The sequence below is a fragment of the Watersipora subatra genome, chromosome 4 (genome assembly GCF_963576615.1).
Source record: "Watersipora subatra chromosome 4, tzWatSuba1.1, whole genome shotgun sequence".
In the NCBI taxonomy this organism is placed as follows: Eukaryota; Metazoa; Bryozoa; class Gymnolaemata; order Cheilostomatida; family Watersiporidae; genus Watersipora; species Watersipora subatra.
The window spans coordinates 59347258-59363510 of NC_088711.1; the positions used below are offsets into that span (position 1 = coordinate 59347258).

General features: G+C 32.4%; 1 long non-coding RNA gene across 1 annotated transcript in view; it reads right to left on the reverse strand.

Moving 5' to 3' along the window:
• Positions 1–7586: 7586 nt before the first annotated feature.
• LOC137392781 (uncharacterized) overlaps positions 7587–16253 on the reverse strand; it is a 37145-nt gene continuing 28478 nt past the window's right edge. The window contains exon 5 of the long non-coding RNA XR_010978248.1: positions 7587–8360. This is a non-coding gene — a long non-coding RNA (uncharacterized lncRNA). The remainder of the gene's footprint in view (positions 8361–16253) is intronic.

Genomic DNA, 16253 nt, shown 5'->3' on the forward strand with positions numbered 1-16253 from the left:
TCTATGTATTTAGAGATTCCAAGTTATAGCCTACATGTTAAGTTAAGTCAATGTTAAGTTCTTAAGTTATACATGCAAGTTGTACATGCTCAAGTTTTTTTGATGTAAACTCTACTTAAGCTCGATGGCTGAATATTTCAAGTTTATGTTACATAGTTAAATACAGAGGTTTTGGTTTAAAAGCAAAAGCGCAAACACCAGGCAAAGAAGGCTCAGACTGCAAAATGGACCAGGATAGAAGCACCAGCCGCAATTTAAATAATGACCAGGATAATTATGGGAAGACATTCTTAGACTTTCAAAGCTTCAACACATTCCAAGACTTTCAATGCCTGCACACTCTCCTAAGCCTCCATAATTTGGCAACACAAAGGTAAGACAATATAAAAGTGTTCTACATATACCAGCTACATTTACATCGTCCTGCATATATTAGGAGTCGTAACAAACTATCTATTCTACCAATCTTAAAATATCTGATTTATGTAAAAAATCAGCAATTATCTTATGTTTAGTTATTTTATAAAAAGGTACTTTCAAAAGTTTATGTTTAGTTGTGTTGTCTACAATGATAGAGAGAAACAGACGTCGAGCTCTTAAAACTATTGAATGTAAATAACAGGACCTCTACAACATACTAGTTATAGCTGTAAAAAGTTACATTTTTATGAATGTGTTCTTAGTAAATTTTCTATTATTATATATTTTATGTTAATTTTGTTAGAATAATAATATTTTATGCTCCATAAAATTACAGTATGTTCAAGTTCTTATTTTATGACAGACAAAACCTGTGTTGTCATAAAACTGATTAGTACTTGGTAATTTTAGACGCAATGATATTATATTTAAACAGGGTAAAGCTATTCTAGCACCTCGTAAAGTTAAAAGACTAAATACATGCTCACCTGTGCCAATCTGTCACATACCTCCTGTACGACCTTCTCATAACGAAGACACTTCTCAAGATGAACACTGAGTCAGTCGGAAAATTATAAAATTTAACAGCTGTAAAACACAATTCTAGCACTTGAGTTTTTATTGTTTAATGTTTTATTGATAACATGTTTATCTCAAGACATAATCTGTTCCCTTTATTATGGCTTGTTAACAGGCTCTTTAAAACTTTCAACTTATAGCCATATATTCCCAGAGACTATGAACAGCTACGATCTGACTCAACAGTACCTAGTAATGATAAGGAGAGATATAAAGCTGACGCTGATATTGCTCCATCTGTGTCATTCGCCAACTTCCTACCAACACACCATAATAATGGTGATAATATAGATGAGCCTCAGGGTCAGAATTCTGGGTAAGAGCATCTAAAACTTGATAAATTTAAAAAAGTTTGTAAAAATTTGGTTTCTGCTTTCATACTATTTTTTCGTGGTTTTTTGTCAGGTTTGTAAAGTTGTAAATTGTAAATTTGAAGTTTATTCAGTGTGCTTCTATTTTCTGTTAAATTAATAAGCAATCAGAATATCTACATACATCAGTATAGTCTCTCACAAAACCTACTACCTCTTTCTATATCTCTACCAAAGTCATAAGTAGAGAAAGTACCTCTAGTAACCGTTACTCTATGTGACTGATGGCCCATCTGTTTATTGTATTTGTATCCTTGTAAGTTTTAACATCTGATTCATAATTACTTATTTTTATTTAGTTTATTGAACGATTTTCTCTAGAAATTTCTACTGTAAGAGATAATCTAGAGCGACTTTGCAGCAAAAAGCGGAGCTTTGTCGCAACCTTTTTTTGACTTCTTTACTGAAACCATGTTGACTCAAATTTCTACAGCTGATATAAATATTTCAGCTAAAGCAAATGTATAAAGTTTATGAATAAATCTTTGAATAAAGAAAAAAAGTGAAATTGGACTAAGGAGGATAAAGGAAATCTTTGTAAACTAGACCTCTATCAACTATTAGTAATTGTTATTAACAAAGTGATGATGATTACACTGTTTACTCGAACGTTGGTAGCTGACTGAAACTTTTAGCTCTACATTTTATAACCTGCTGAATGATATAAATCAGTCAGATATACATTCAGTAGCTAATAGTTTACCATCTGAGGATGATAGTCTGTATTTTTTCTGTTAAATAAAAGAAAATTATTTATTGTTACTAAACGTTCTATAACATTTCTAGTACTACTTTAGGCCTCGTTCATGTTCACGCTATAGTAGTACAGGATTGAATATTGGTCGTCCTACACATAATAACCATCATGCAGCTCCTGTCATGGTACCTCCAGAAGTGACAGGTGTGAGAATTTCTGAAGAGCAGGATACTGAGCATAACAATGTGTCAGTTGATATGTTCTTATCTTGTTGTTGTTATCAGAGTCCGAAAAGCCTGGGTCTAATGAAATGCATGAATATTTTTATCTGTCAAGAATTTTAATGACACTTTGATAATGGATTCTGAAGCACGCATCGGATTTGGCCAGAACCAGATAACAAAATTAATTGTGCAAAAGAGATGAAAGTTTCTATTATTCTCACTTTTAGGGGACCACAACCCCTTGAGCTTGATAACGTGGATAATCAGCAACTACGGTAAGTACAACGCCAAGCATGTAATTTGTATGACCAGCTTCTAGAAGTATTTTAAATGTTTATAAACTTGGGTCTAGAAGGTATTGTTATAATATAAATACTTCCGAAGCTTTACATGTATCGTCAGCAAATATTTTATCGTTGACAGAACATCTGGTTATATAAAAAATTACTATAGGTTTATTATCAAGTACTTTGGCTTTAGATGTAAATTAAGTCTATAAAATATGGTCATATTCTGTTAGAATTTTATAAAACTGCACAGTCTTGCAAGTTTCATATCAGGTTGCATTGTTTTACAACATGAACTAAGGTAAGGTATAATAGTCTATTAACAGAGAGTATAAACATCTACATGAATCAGTTACTCTTTTGAAGTTACTTGTCACTTTTTTCAACAGATCTGACTCAACAGTATTTAGTGATGATCAGGAGAGATATATAGAGCTAATTTTGCTATTGCTCTATCTGTATCATCCACCAATTTCTTACAAACACCCCATAACAATTATAATTATAGTAATTTAGTTATTCTGTAGCTGAATGGAAGCTGCTGGCATGATATTGCTAAAAGGTTTTTAGTACATGTAGCTGGTATGACATAATGTAAATCTAAAATAAACCTAATAAATATTCATTTGATACAGTGTAAAACTCTTAAAGCAGTTTTGCATAGATTTTTTACGAAAATTTTTGGAAAGATATTTGTGTATATATACGTACATGTATGTGAGTAAATGTATGAGTTTATCAACAATTTCATGATATGCTTGCGTTTACCACTTGCTATACGCAACAACTATTGAATATGTATTTACTTATCAGCATAACATACAAGTACTACTGATCATGTTAGCAGTTTAAAGGATCATTAAGTCTTAGACTCTTAAACACTGACCTAGTTTATGCATGTGTTATCACTTAGTATATCATCAGTCTTTACATAATTATATGTTCATCATGTTTGACTTTAACTTGATATGATTGTATTGAGTCATTCTGGAAATCTTGAAATTCTTTCAGAGAAGAAAAAATCTGTCCATGTCGGTGCACAATACTGTAAATAAAGACAATAAAATCACCTATTTCAAAAAAAGATTAGAAAGACTGAGAGAGTATAGCCGACAACAGAAAACATAAAAACTTGATACGTAATTGTTAAAAGTTCTAAAGTGTTGATGAAAACAAAGTTGTTGTCAGAACTTGCTTCATAAATTTGTTATTATTCTTGTCATATTTTCTTTTATTACTTTTTGTGAAAACTTTACGAAAATATTTTCAAGTAAGTTTTTATTCTTTTATCTTCTGGTTTCTTGACTCCTAATAACTAGATAAATAGGTGTTAAATGTTAATGTTGATCATTAGTGAAATTCTCTGTACTTTTAAGTTTCCAAAAGTCTAAATAGCTAAATGAGTAACAAAAAAGCAAAATACATGTATATATTGCTGATCTGCAACTTGAGGTGGTTACCTATATGGTACTTTTATATCTCACTGTTAATTATTATCAATTCTTACTTAATGACTCTGCAGTTTGGATAAACTTATAATCTGTAGATTAGTCTTATTATGTATTTTATGGTTTCCAATAATCATTTAGCTACTATCTGATAAATACATAGCACTTGGTTACATAGGTTGCTGGCGATTCTAATTTACACTGAAACTTTTCTGAATAGTTATTCGCACTTTCGTTATAATTTGCACAATTCATTATAATAGCACTAGATTACATGTTTTGTTGGCAAATATAATTTACGCTGAACTTTTTCTGTGTCTGTAGAAGTTTGGAGCTATCTACCCATAGCATGCATAACAAATAAAATAAACTATTTATTCATTATAAATAGTTGCAAGAAAAAATTCCTGACAATGTGATGTGATTCCTGATGTGTATACCATGAAAGCAAGATGAATATGCACATCTTAATGCAATATACACAATTGTTTCCTCTTCACAAACTGGTCTATTCTTAACACAAACTGACTCACAGCGTACATGAGACCACGAGCAAGCTCTGTTAGACAGTCTTGGCTCTTGAATTGAATGGCCATTAATGGAAATAACTCTTTCTTTTCTTCTTGTGTGAAGATAAAATCTAAAAGTTGGCAAACCGCTTTAGGGCTAGCATTGGGTTAGTAAAACTCATGATCTTCCACCATGTATGAAAGGGCATTTCTTAGACAGCAGAAGTTGCTGCCACATGGTCACATGAAAGAAAATTGTAATAGAATACATGCTACTGACCAATATCTTTGTCTAACAATTTTAAAGTTACCACAGTCTGTGAACCACTACTGCAGATGCTCCACAAGATGGAATTGTAGAAAAACTGCCAACAAAACTGCTAGCACATAGTTTATTTTTGTGTAAAAATATAGCTCAAATGGCTGCTCACAACTTGGAGCTGGTCAATCAAACTTGTATATTCCTTCTTCTTGAACCGATATACAAAGTTCTGCTTGTCTCAGCACTAAGTTAAATTAGTTATACTGTTAACATTGCAAGTTTTTAGATTTTGCATGTCTAACATCTGGTGGGTTTGAGGACACTACCCATCCTACACTGCATACCGGTGTTAGTAGGCAGAACTTGTCAAACTATGTGATTGGTTCATTGTTCACATCAGCTAAAGTACAATAATCCAAAATGTCTCCCTCAGCCTGGCTATGAGTTCTGAATTTACCAGACCTTTGGTATTTCAGCGATAGTGATTGTTACACTGGTAAACTAAATGTAGATGTTTATTAAACATTTGTGCAGTTATCAGGTGTACACTATTTCTCGCTAATGAGCCATGCTCGAAATCGTACTCTCTCTAAAGAAACTGAAGGAAACTCTAAATATTTAAAGAAGTGGTTTTCTTAATTTTTTAGTTTGAACTTTTGGTGGATAGTGTAACACAATGTAACAATTAAATATGGGCAAGCCCCAATGTTGGAGAAAAACTGATCAATAGTTAAGTCAGTCAAAGACTGAGATCTGATTTATATACAATTATATGGTTGTATTACATGGTTTAGAGGCTATTTTATTTTATCAATAATAAATTAACTTGTGCAAGTGTACAGGTAAATAGAAGAAGTCAAGCTGTATTATCTTCAATATAATCTTCAATATAGATATAAACATATCATTATTAGCCTTTCACTACAATGAGCACACCAAGAAAAAAGAGTAATTCTTGTAATAAAAATTTCTTATCACAAGATGACATTTTGTTTTATTATATTTAGCCTTAGGTACTGTAAGTAGTCTCAATGACAGGAGTATCCATAAGCACTCAAACTGATATCACAGAACTAATTTGTTGCAAGAACTATCAGAGACATTGCCACAAAAACAGTCACTTTTTTGCTTTTTATTTTGTAGAAGCTGTAAAGATAGTTCTGGCTCTCTTGTACCAAAGAGCTTTGAGTTGTAGACATATAAGTTAACTCGAATGTATATTATATCAAAAACCGTGAGATTTTCCTTTTTATTGTTTTACAAACAGTATTAACTTTCTTTATACAAATAAATTTATGTGATATGACAAAAGTGTTTGCTCAGTTTTCAATATTTTGAGCCTGAAGTAGAAAAAAGTGTTGAATGACTGAAAAACAGGTAAATAAGTGCTATTATCTATAGCACAGTTTTAATCACCTAACTTTAGAAAGACCAATAAAAAAGAGATGACCTTACTTACCCACCAATAAGGATTAGCCATTATTGAGTAATATTATATACTATCAACGGTATAAATATAAAGATTCCACATTCAAAAGCTGAAGTCTATCAACCTTTTGACCTTGCTAATAGCAAGTGCTCATAAATTTCCAAGTTTGCTTTGGAGTTTATGACCTTTCGAAGCTTTCTGCCTTTTTGTAAAGAGATTAGAATTACTTTATAGCACTTTCCATATTTTTTCTAATACATATTAACCTATTTTTATAGTAAACGGTGAAACATATTTGGAAAACAGTGTACATGTATATAAAAGTTGTGTTTATAGATACTTATTTATTATTATTATTATTATTATTATTATTATTTATAGATACACTATTAGCCATGTTGATTATTGACGTGTTATGATATGATAGCAATCATTAATAGGTGGTAGTTGTACACCAGTATAGCATTTCAGATCTTTAGTTCTCAGTTTATTGACAAATGAAATTAAACAAAACGAAACTACATTTTGCTGCATATTCACTATTTGAGCATAACAGGTTGAAGTTGTTTTCTCTTTAGCTAAATCTGAGCCCGTTCATAGCCATTGTAAATCTTAAGATGTTAACCATTCAAAAACCACCTCTGCAAAGGAGACCTTTACTTCGTATTTTTGCTATCGGCAATTTTCAATATAAATGTAGTAATTAAAGCTGTCACTTGTTGCTACTATCAAACCAGACGGAGTTGTCTTACCTTACTAAAAGAGCAGATAAAATATGATAAAAAGCACATAATATGTTGTCTCTTTTATGTTACTCATGATGCAAATGTCCTAATCAATATATTCAACTTAGCGACTTGTGTTTATGTATGTAAATCACTCATAATGTGGTTTAAGTATTTTGCATGTTTAAAAATGCTGTAAAGCCCACAAATCCTCTGTAATAACTGAGTTAATAGACATATTACAAGTATGAGCAGTATAACGTAATCAGAAGAACAAACATGGACCAACCAAAACTAAAGGGAGAGGAAAAAGGGGAAGAGGGAAAGAAGAAGAGAGGGAGGGAGAAAAGCAGAGAGGGAGATAGGGAGGGAGAGAGGGAAAGGTAAAGAAGAGAGGGAGAGCAGAAAAAAGGGAGACGAAGAGAGGGAGAGTGAGAGAATGGGAAAGAGATTAAAAAGAGTGATTGAGAAAAAGAATAAAAAAAGGAAAAGATTGAGAAAGTTAGAGGTTGAGAAAGGGAGAGAAGGAGAGAGGGAGCAAAGGAAAAATTGAGAGAGAAAGAAAGAGGGAGCGGGGAAGAAAAGGAATGGGTAAAGAAAGATTGTGACAGAAAAGAAGAGAGGAAGAAACGGAGTGAGGGAAAGAGGTAAAAAGAGAGAGATGGAGAGAAAGAAGAGAAAGAGAGAAAGGAAGAGATAGGAAGAGATAGAGAGAGATTAAAGGAGAATGAGAGAAATACGGATAAATTACGAGATGTAGTCCTATTGTCATTAGTGAACTGACAAACGTATGTGTAAATTCTAATGTTTTCAGAAAGCCATGTATCAACCAATAACTATCAAACTGACAATATTGATATGAAAACATTAAAATATTAAACATCTAAGTAAATAGTGCGTAATCACAGAACTGCCAAACATATAAAACGCGCCTTATCTACTATCTTAAGTGATCAGTCAACATTATATTTTTGGCTTTTAGTTACTCATCTGGTTATTTAGGGTTGAAAATAATTGATAGAGAAAAGTTTGCTACACTTAGTCATGTTGTCACTAGTAAAACACTTACTAAAATCAGAAAACTACTTGGTAAAACAGATGAAATATCTTACGGCATAACAAATACAATGTAAATTAGTAAAGGCTTGCTTAAGAAATACGTTTGTGAAGCATTCACAGAAAAGGCAAAAACATATAGGGAAATAACAATAAGATTAGGATGAGGCACATTCTGACAGCAAAGTTGCTTTCACCAACTTTTCAGAACTCTTAAGCATGTACGTAGTATCAAACTAGTTTGCTCTCTGCTCTTTTCCGTACTCTCTCAGTCTCACTAATCTTTCTTGAAGTTGGTGATTTTATTGTTTTCTTTCACAGTACTGTGCACCGGCATGGATAGTGTTTTATCTCTGAAAGAAGTTCAAGATTGCCAGAATTACTAAACACAATTATATTAAGTTAAGATCAAACATGATGAACATATAACTTTGTAAAGACGAACATAATACAAAGCAATAACACACACACACGCACACACACGCACACACACGCACACACACGCACACACACGCACACACACACACACGCACGCACACGCACGCACACACACACGCACACATTTACGCACACACATGCACGCACACGCACACACACGCACACACACGCACACGCACGCACACGCACGCACACACACGCACACACACACACACGCACGCACACGCACGCACACGCACGCACACGCACGCACACGCAGTCTTGTAAACGCATGCAATTGGGGACGCGATATTTTTACCATCACTTTGAGGACAATTTTCATCTATCATTGAGAGCTTTAAAAAACAACATATTAAAACATTTTTTGTTGGGTTTACAAATGCACTGATTTTTGGAGCTGTCATCTTATCCGTTTTTCAGTTATAGCCCGTGAGAATTTAACACTAACTTTGGGGACTTCACCTCACACACATGTATGAATTTTTTATCTAATAAACGGGGACTTTTGCATAGAGAAGATAACTCTGGCTTATTTTTGTTTTTTTCAACCATTTTGGAGTTGTCGGTATGTGATATTCTTCCCACACTTTCGTAAATGTGCTTGTAAAAGTTATCCATCACTTAATTTTGTCCTCAAATATCAACTTAGAAGTTTAATAGTTCTTTATTAAACCTATTTAAAGTACTAATTCTACACATGTATGGTGCGCAAAGGTTGAATCGACCTGAGACTTTTATGTTTATTAATAAATTCAGTGTAATCAATTGCTTCTCAGAATTTATGGTGATCCGTTCAAGTTAAGGTTTTGAATTGCAAACAGCCAGGCCAAGGTTGCAGGCTGATGTCTATCTAGATTTACGACTTTTCAACATTTAACGCGAGTATGTTCAAGGTAAACATTTTAACATAGTTTTCATAGAACTCTTAAGCCTTGAGATCTGGGCAACAAATTTAATTACTATAATCGATAAAGTATTTTGCTACATCTCATTTTTATCGCTACCAAGAGCAGCCATCAGAAAATTTACATTGCGCGATCATGAGTTAACTTTTTTAAACAAAAGTAAAAATAACCAGGCCAGCAAATGTGAGTAATTTTTTTAAAATCAGGAAGCCAAATAAATTTGGATATAGTTAATTTTAGTCGTACTTTTCTGTTTGGTTGCACATGATGATTATCACTTTTAATTTAAATTTTTGCGCAATTCCTTTGTTTGTAAGCCATGCATAAAAAGCCAAGCATAGACGAAGACATATTAGAATCAAGCTTTGGAAATGAAGCATTGGTATCTCCAATATGCCTAATGTAAGCCCAAAAACCTTTACCTTATAAAAATATCTTTATGTTTAATAAATCGTGTTATCCGTACCAAAAATTTGCCTTCTATTACATTTTCCTAAAAATATATTGAGTTGCCCATCTTTGCAAAAGCCATACATTTAACTGTAATCTATTCAAATGTTTAATAACAAGATTGACTCAATTTTTAGTGCAGATATGATCAAAAGTTTGCTAAATATTTTAACCATTAGCTTGGGAGTGTTAAATAAATACTATCACTGCACACACTGATTTGAGCTATCTCGGTACTATTGAAATAAACTTTGTTCAATTTGAAGGCGTGTACGTCATCCACATTACGTATGATACTACAGTCAATGTTTTTTGAAGTAATTGGCCAGTTATTGGAACTGCAAACCATCAAAAATAGTCTCAAATATGTTGTCATACAATTTTTCTGATGTATGATGTAAACATAAAACAAAAGTGTCTTTGTATTAGTATACAAGTATATTCATTATTTAGGTACAATTGACCAACTATTATAAGTGCACACGATATCATAAATTCTCTCAATGCTAGTCTAATAGGGAATCTGTACTTTTCACCCTCAACTATTTAGAGGGCAATTTGAGCACAAGGGAATGTTTGGTACTTTAATCAGCAAGTTTGTAACCATTAGTTTAACAAATTAGTAGAAATATTATTGAGAAAAGATATCCCTATATTGGTTGTAGAAAAATTATCGCAGGTGTGTATGATATTTTAACCATTGATTTGGGGACATTGACTGATTATTTTATTTGAAATCACAGTCATCATCATTCATAATACCATTGCTGCAAGATGTTCCAATTTTAATGCCAAAATATCAACCCCAGTAAATATGCTTCTAAAGCAGTTTCCCGAGTACATTGACCAATTATAATAAAACAACACAGTCAGTCATAGAATATGTCAACACCATTGCAACGAAATGTCCCCAATTTGATGGTAAAATTATTCTCACACGTGTGTATGATATTTTAACCATTGATTTGGGGACATTGACTGATTATTTTATTTGAAATCACAGTCATCATCATTCATAATACCATTGCTGCAAGATGTTCCAATTTTAATGCCAAAATATCAACCCCAATAAATATGCTTTTTAAACAGTTTTCTGAGCACATTGACCAATTAGAACAAAACAACACAGTCAGTCATAGAATATGTCAACACCATTGGAACAATATGTCCCCAATTTGATGGTAAAATTATTCTCACACGTGTGTATGATATTTTAACCATTGATTTGGGGACATTGACTGGTTATCTTATTTGATATCACAGTCATCATCATTCATACTACCATTGCTGCTAGATGTTCAAATTTTAATGCCAAAATATCAACCCCAGTAAATATGCTTCTAAAGCAGTTTCCCGAGTACATTGACCAATTATAATAAAACAACACAGTCAGTCATAGAATATGTCAACACCATTGCAACGAAATGTCCCCAATTTGATGGTAAAATTATTCTCACACGTGTGCATGATATTTTAACCACTGATTTGGGGACATTGACTGATTATTTTATTTGAAATCACAGTCATCATCATTCATAATACCATTGCTGCAAGATGTTCCAATTTTAATGCCAAAATATCAACCCCAATAAATATGCTTTTTAAACAGTTTTCTGACCACATGGACCAATTATAACAAAACAACACAGTCAGTCATAGAATATGTCAACACCATTGCAACGATATGTCCCCAATTTGATGGTAAAATTATTCTCACAGGTGTGTATGATATTTTAACCATAGATTTGGGGACATTGACTGGTTATCTTATTTGATATCACAGTCATGAATATTCCTAATACCAAAATGCTGCTAGATGTTCCAAATCTAATGCCAAAATATCAACCCCAGTAAATATGCTTCTAAAGCAGTTTCCCGAGTACATTGACCAATTATAATAAAACAACACAGTCAGTCATAGAATATGTCAACACCATTGCAACGAAATGTCCCCAATTTGATGGTAAAATTATTCTCACAGGTGTGTATGATATTTTAACCATTGATTTGGGGACATTGACTGATTATTTTATTTGAAATCACAGTCATCATCATTCATAATACCATTGCTGCTAGATGTTCCAATTTTAATGCCAAAATATCAACCCCAGTAAATATGCTTCTAAAGCAGTTTCCCGAGTACATTGACCAATTATAATAAAACAACACAGTCAGTCATAGAATATGTCAACACCATTGCAACGAAATGTCCCCAATTTGATGGTAAAATTATTCTCACACGTGTGTATGATATTTTAACCATTGATTTGGGGACATTGACTGATTATTTTATTTGAAATCACAGTCATTATCATTCATAATACCATTGCTGCAAGATGTTCCAATTTTAATGCCAAAATAACAACCCCAATAAATATGCTTTTTAAACAGTTTTCTGAGCACATGGACCAATTATAACAAAACAACACAGTCAGTCATAGAATATGTCAACACCATTGCAACGAAATGTCCCCAATTTGATGGTAAAATTATTCTCACACGTGTGTATGATATTTTAACCATTGATTTGGGGACATTGACTGATTATTTTATTTGAAATCACAGTCATTATCATTCATAATACCATTGCTGCAAGATGTTCCAATTTTAATGCCAAAATAACAACCCCAATAAATATGCTTTTTAAACAGTTTTCTGAGCACATGGACCAATTATAACAAAACAACACAGTCAGTCATAGAATATGTCAACACCATTGCAACGAAATGTCCCCAATTTGATGGTAAAATTATTCTCACACGTGTGTATGATATTTTAACCATTGATTTGGGGACATTGACTGATTATTTTATTTGAAATCACAGTCATTATCATTCATAATACCATTGCTGCTAGATGTTCCAATTTTAATGCCAAAATATCAACCCCAATAAATATGCTTTTTAAACAGTTTTCTGAGCACATGGACCAATTATAACAAAACAACACAGTCAGTCATAGAATATGTCAACACCATTGCAACGATATGTCCCCAATTTGATGGTAAAATTATTCTCACACGTGTGTATGATATTTTAACCATTGATTTGGGGACATTGACTGGTTATCTTATTTGATATCACAGTCATCATCATTCATAATACCATTGCTGCTAGATGTTCCAATTTTAATGCCAAAATATCAACCCCAGTAAATATGCTTCTAAAGCAGTTTCCCGAGTACATTGACCAATTATAATAAAACAACACAGTCAGTCATAGAATATGTCAACACCATTGCAACGAAATGTCCCCAATTTGATGGTAAAATTATTCTCACACGTGTGCATGATATTTTAACCATTGATTTGGGGACATTGACTGATTATTTTATTTGAAATCACAGTCATCATCATTCATAATACCATTGCTGCAAGATGTTCCAATTTTAATGCCAAAATATCAACCCCAGTAAATATGCTTCTAAAGCAGTTTCCCGAGTACATTGACCAATTATAATAAAACAACACAGTCAGTCATAGAATATGTCAACACCATTGCAACGAAATGTCCCCAATTTGATGGTAAAATTATTCTCACAGGTGTGTATGATATTTTAACCATTGATTTGGGGACGTTGACAGATTATTTTATTTGAAATCACAGTCATCATCATTATTAATACCATTGCTGCTAGATGTTCCAATTTTAATGCCAAAATATCAACCCCAATAAATATGCTTTTTTAAACAGTTTTCTGAGCACATTGACCAATTAGAACAAAAGAACACAGTCAGTCATAGACAATGTCAACACCATTGCAACAATATGTCCCCAATTTGATGGTAAAATTATTCTCACACGTGTGTATGATATTTTAATCATTAATTTGGGGACATGGAACAATTATTATGTGTGAACTCACAGTCATGAACAATCTAAAAACCGTTGCTGTAAGATGGCCGTTATTTGACAGCCAAATATCTCAGACATGTTTACGCTATTTTAAACATTTGTATGGTCGCATTAACCAATTCTGATAAAAGAATGTACAGTTTTAAGCCATGTAAATTCATCATGCCAAGATGTCTCAATTTGATGACAGAACTATTATCACATGTGCATATGACTTTACAATTTTTTGTAAGTTCACTTACAGTCACTAATCATTTCAAAGCATTTGGGCTGTGGTAAAATCTCTCTAATTTAATGGCACAAATATCACAGCAAGTTTTTGTTATATTTGAAACATTAGCTTGAAAAAATTGATCTATAATTGTAAGTGCACACTTATTCGTTAACCATCTTAAAGCGAATGTGTGAGAAGATTTCAACAATTTTGTGGCAAAACTATTATTGCAACTGTGAATGATATTGCTTCCATTAGTTTGAAACATTGACCAATTATTACCAATCTACACGCAGTTATCAAGCATCTCATAGCTATTGTGACAAGATGTCCTTAAATAGATGCTAAGATACCATCACCAGTGTTTATAATTATGTAACTATTCTGGGAAGTTGGCCAATTGATGCAACTCCGCTCACAGTCATACAAATATGTATAAACAAATATGTAGAAGTCATATGTAATAAAATGTCCCTAATGCCTGCTCCATTATCTCCACAAAGCGTGTATGATTTTTTAACCATTTGCTCGGGGATATTGAGCAATTATTACAAAAGCAGTTTGAGTGATATAGCATATCAACGCCATTGTGATATGTTGTTGCTAATTTGAGGGTTCCAATATAACCACGAGTTTGCATAACCTTTTAACCATTGGTTTGAAATAATTGTCAAAATTTACTGGTGCATGCATAGTATTAATTCATATCAAGGATGTTATAAAAAGTTTCCTTCAGTTTGTTGTTACATTTGATGACAAAGAATAAAATATTTCTAATTTGGAAAGACGAATACCCCAACAAATACTTATTATATTACAACCATTAGTTTCGAACATTACACAATGATTATAAGAGCAGAATTAGTCGCCACCAATCTCAAAACATTTGTAATAAGATTTTCCCAAATCGATGGTAAAAATATCAGTGCATGAACATTTGCTTGTATGGCCATTGGTTTGAAAACATAAAGCAAATATCATAACTGTACATACAGTCATAAAATTTCTCAATGCTATTTCAATAACTACGAATATTATCAAAACCATTCATTAAAATACAACCATTACCTTTAGAATATTGATGAATTAATTAATTATACTTTCATCCGTAAAAAATTCATTGAACACATATCCTCATTTCGGTTTCGGAATTATTATCATGGGTGTGTATGCCATATAACCTATTAGTTTGGGATTTTTACTAAATCTTGTACGAAAATTATTGGGTGTAATAAAATATATTTATTTGTTTCAAATATTAGCATGATAGAAACTATTGAGCCTATAATTGGCACACGTAAACAAGACAACAACACTAATGCAATACAAATATAATATAATTTGTGTACAGCTAAAAGACAATATTGCAACTAAAGGTGAATTGCTGTCTACTAAGTAGATATTTGCCAGATTATTTTCAGAACCTGTGAAACAGAATACAACCTTTCAAACACATTTCACTTGCTATGCCTGTTTGGCTTTTAATTCATATTGAAGTTTTTAAAAATAAAAATAGACAGTAACTATCAAATTCTTTAAGTATTTAATAAAATTTTAAGTATAACATTTCAGTGTGAAACCTTCGGCCATGTTTTACTAAGTCAGTATTGTTTATGATGATAATCATCTATGTGAGCAACAACTAATAATATGAAATATTTTGAAAAGGTGATTCGTCGTTACCGTTAACTGTTGTTCACTTTACTTTTTCGATTCAAGACGCGTGGCATAACTCTTTGGCAATTGTGCAGTAAGTTGATGGATCGTGAAAGCTGTTTAGATTGGCAAATATGTACGCATGTCTTTAAAAAATGGGCATAGTGGAAACCATGTGATATAAAATAGAAGTGAGCATGACTATCTGATGTTGCAAATAAAGTTTAAAATCTTGCGCCTAGGTAGAATCTTGACAAATTATTTGCAGTGTATGTGAGATTTACAAGCAACCATTTTATTAACAACATGTCTTACTCACTGAATCTGCTTTGTTTCTAGCTAACCATAAATCCTTGCACAGAATAGGATATTATAAAATGGAATAGACAGAAAATATTAAATTCATTGAATATTTGAAAAGTGTATACGCTATTGAGCACAAACTTTATGAGAGTTTAGGATCTTATTTGTCTTTGATGTAGTGTACAAGCATAAAATGTTATAATCTTGTTATTGTGCATGAGCGGTACTGAATTTTACTGATTGCAGTATTGAATAAGTTTCTTTGTTCTCGGAGTTTAATTGGTGCTACTTCAATATTACATAATCATAAGCAGAACACGACATGTTCAATGTATGACAGGCAAAGTTTCAACAGTGATAAACATGTTGGCTCAGAAAAATCTCAAACAGCGCAGAAAGTTTATCAATGCTGCGAGACTTTTTCAA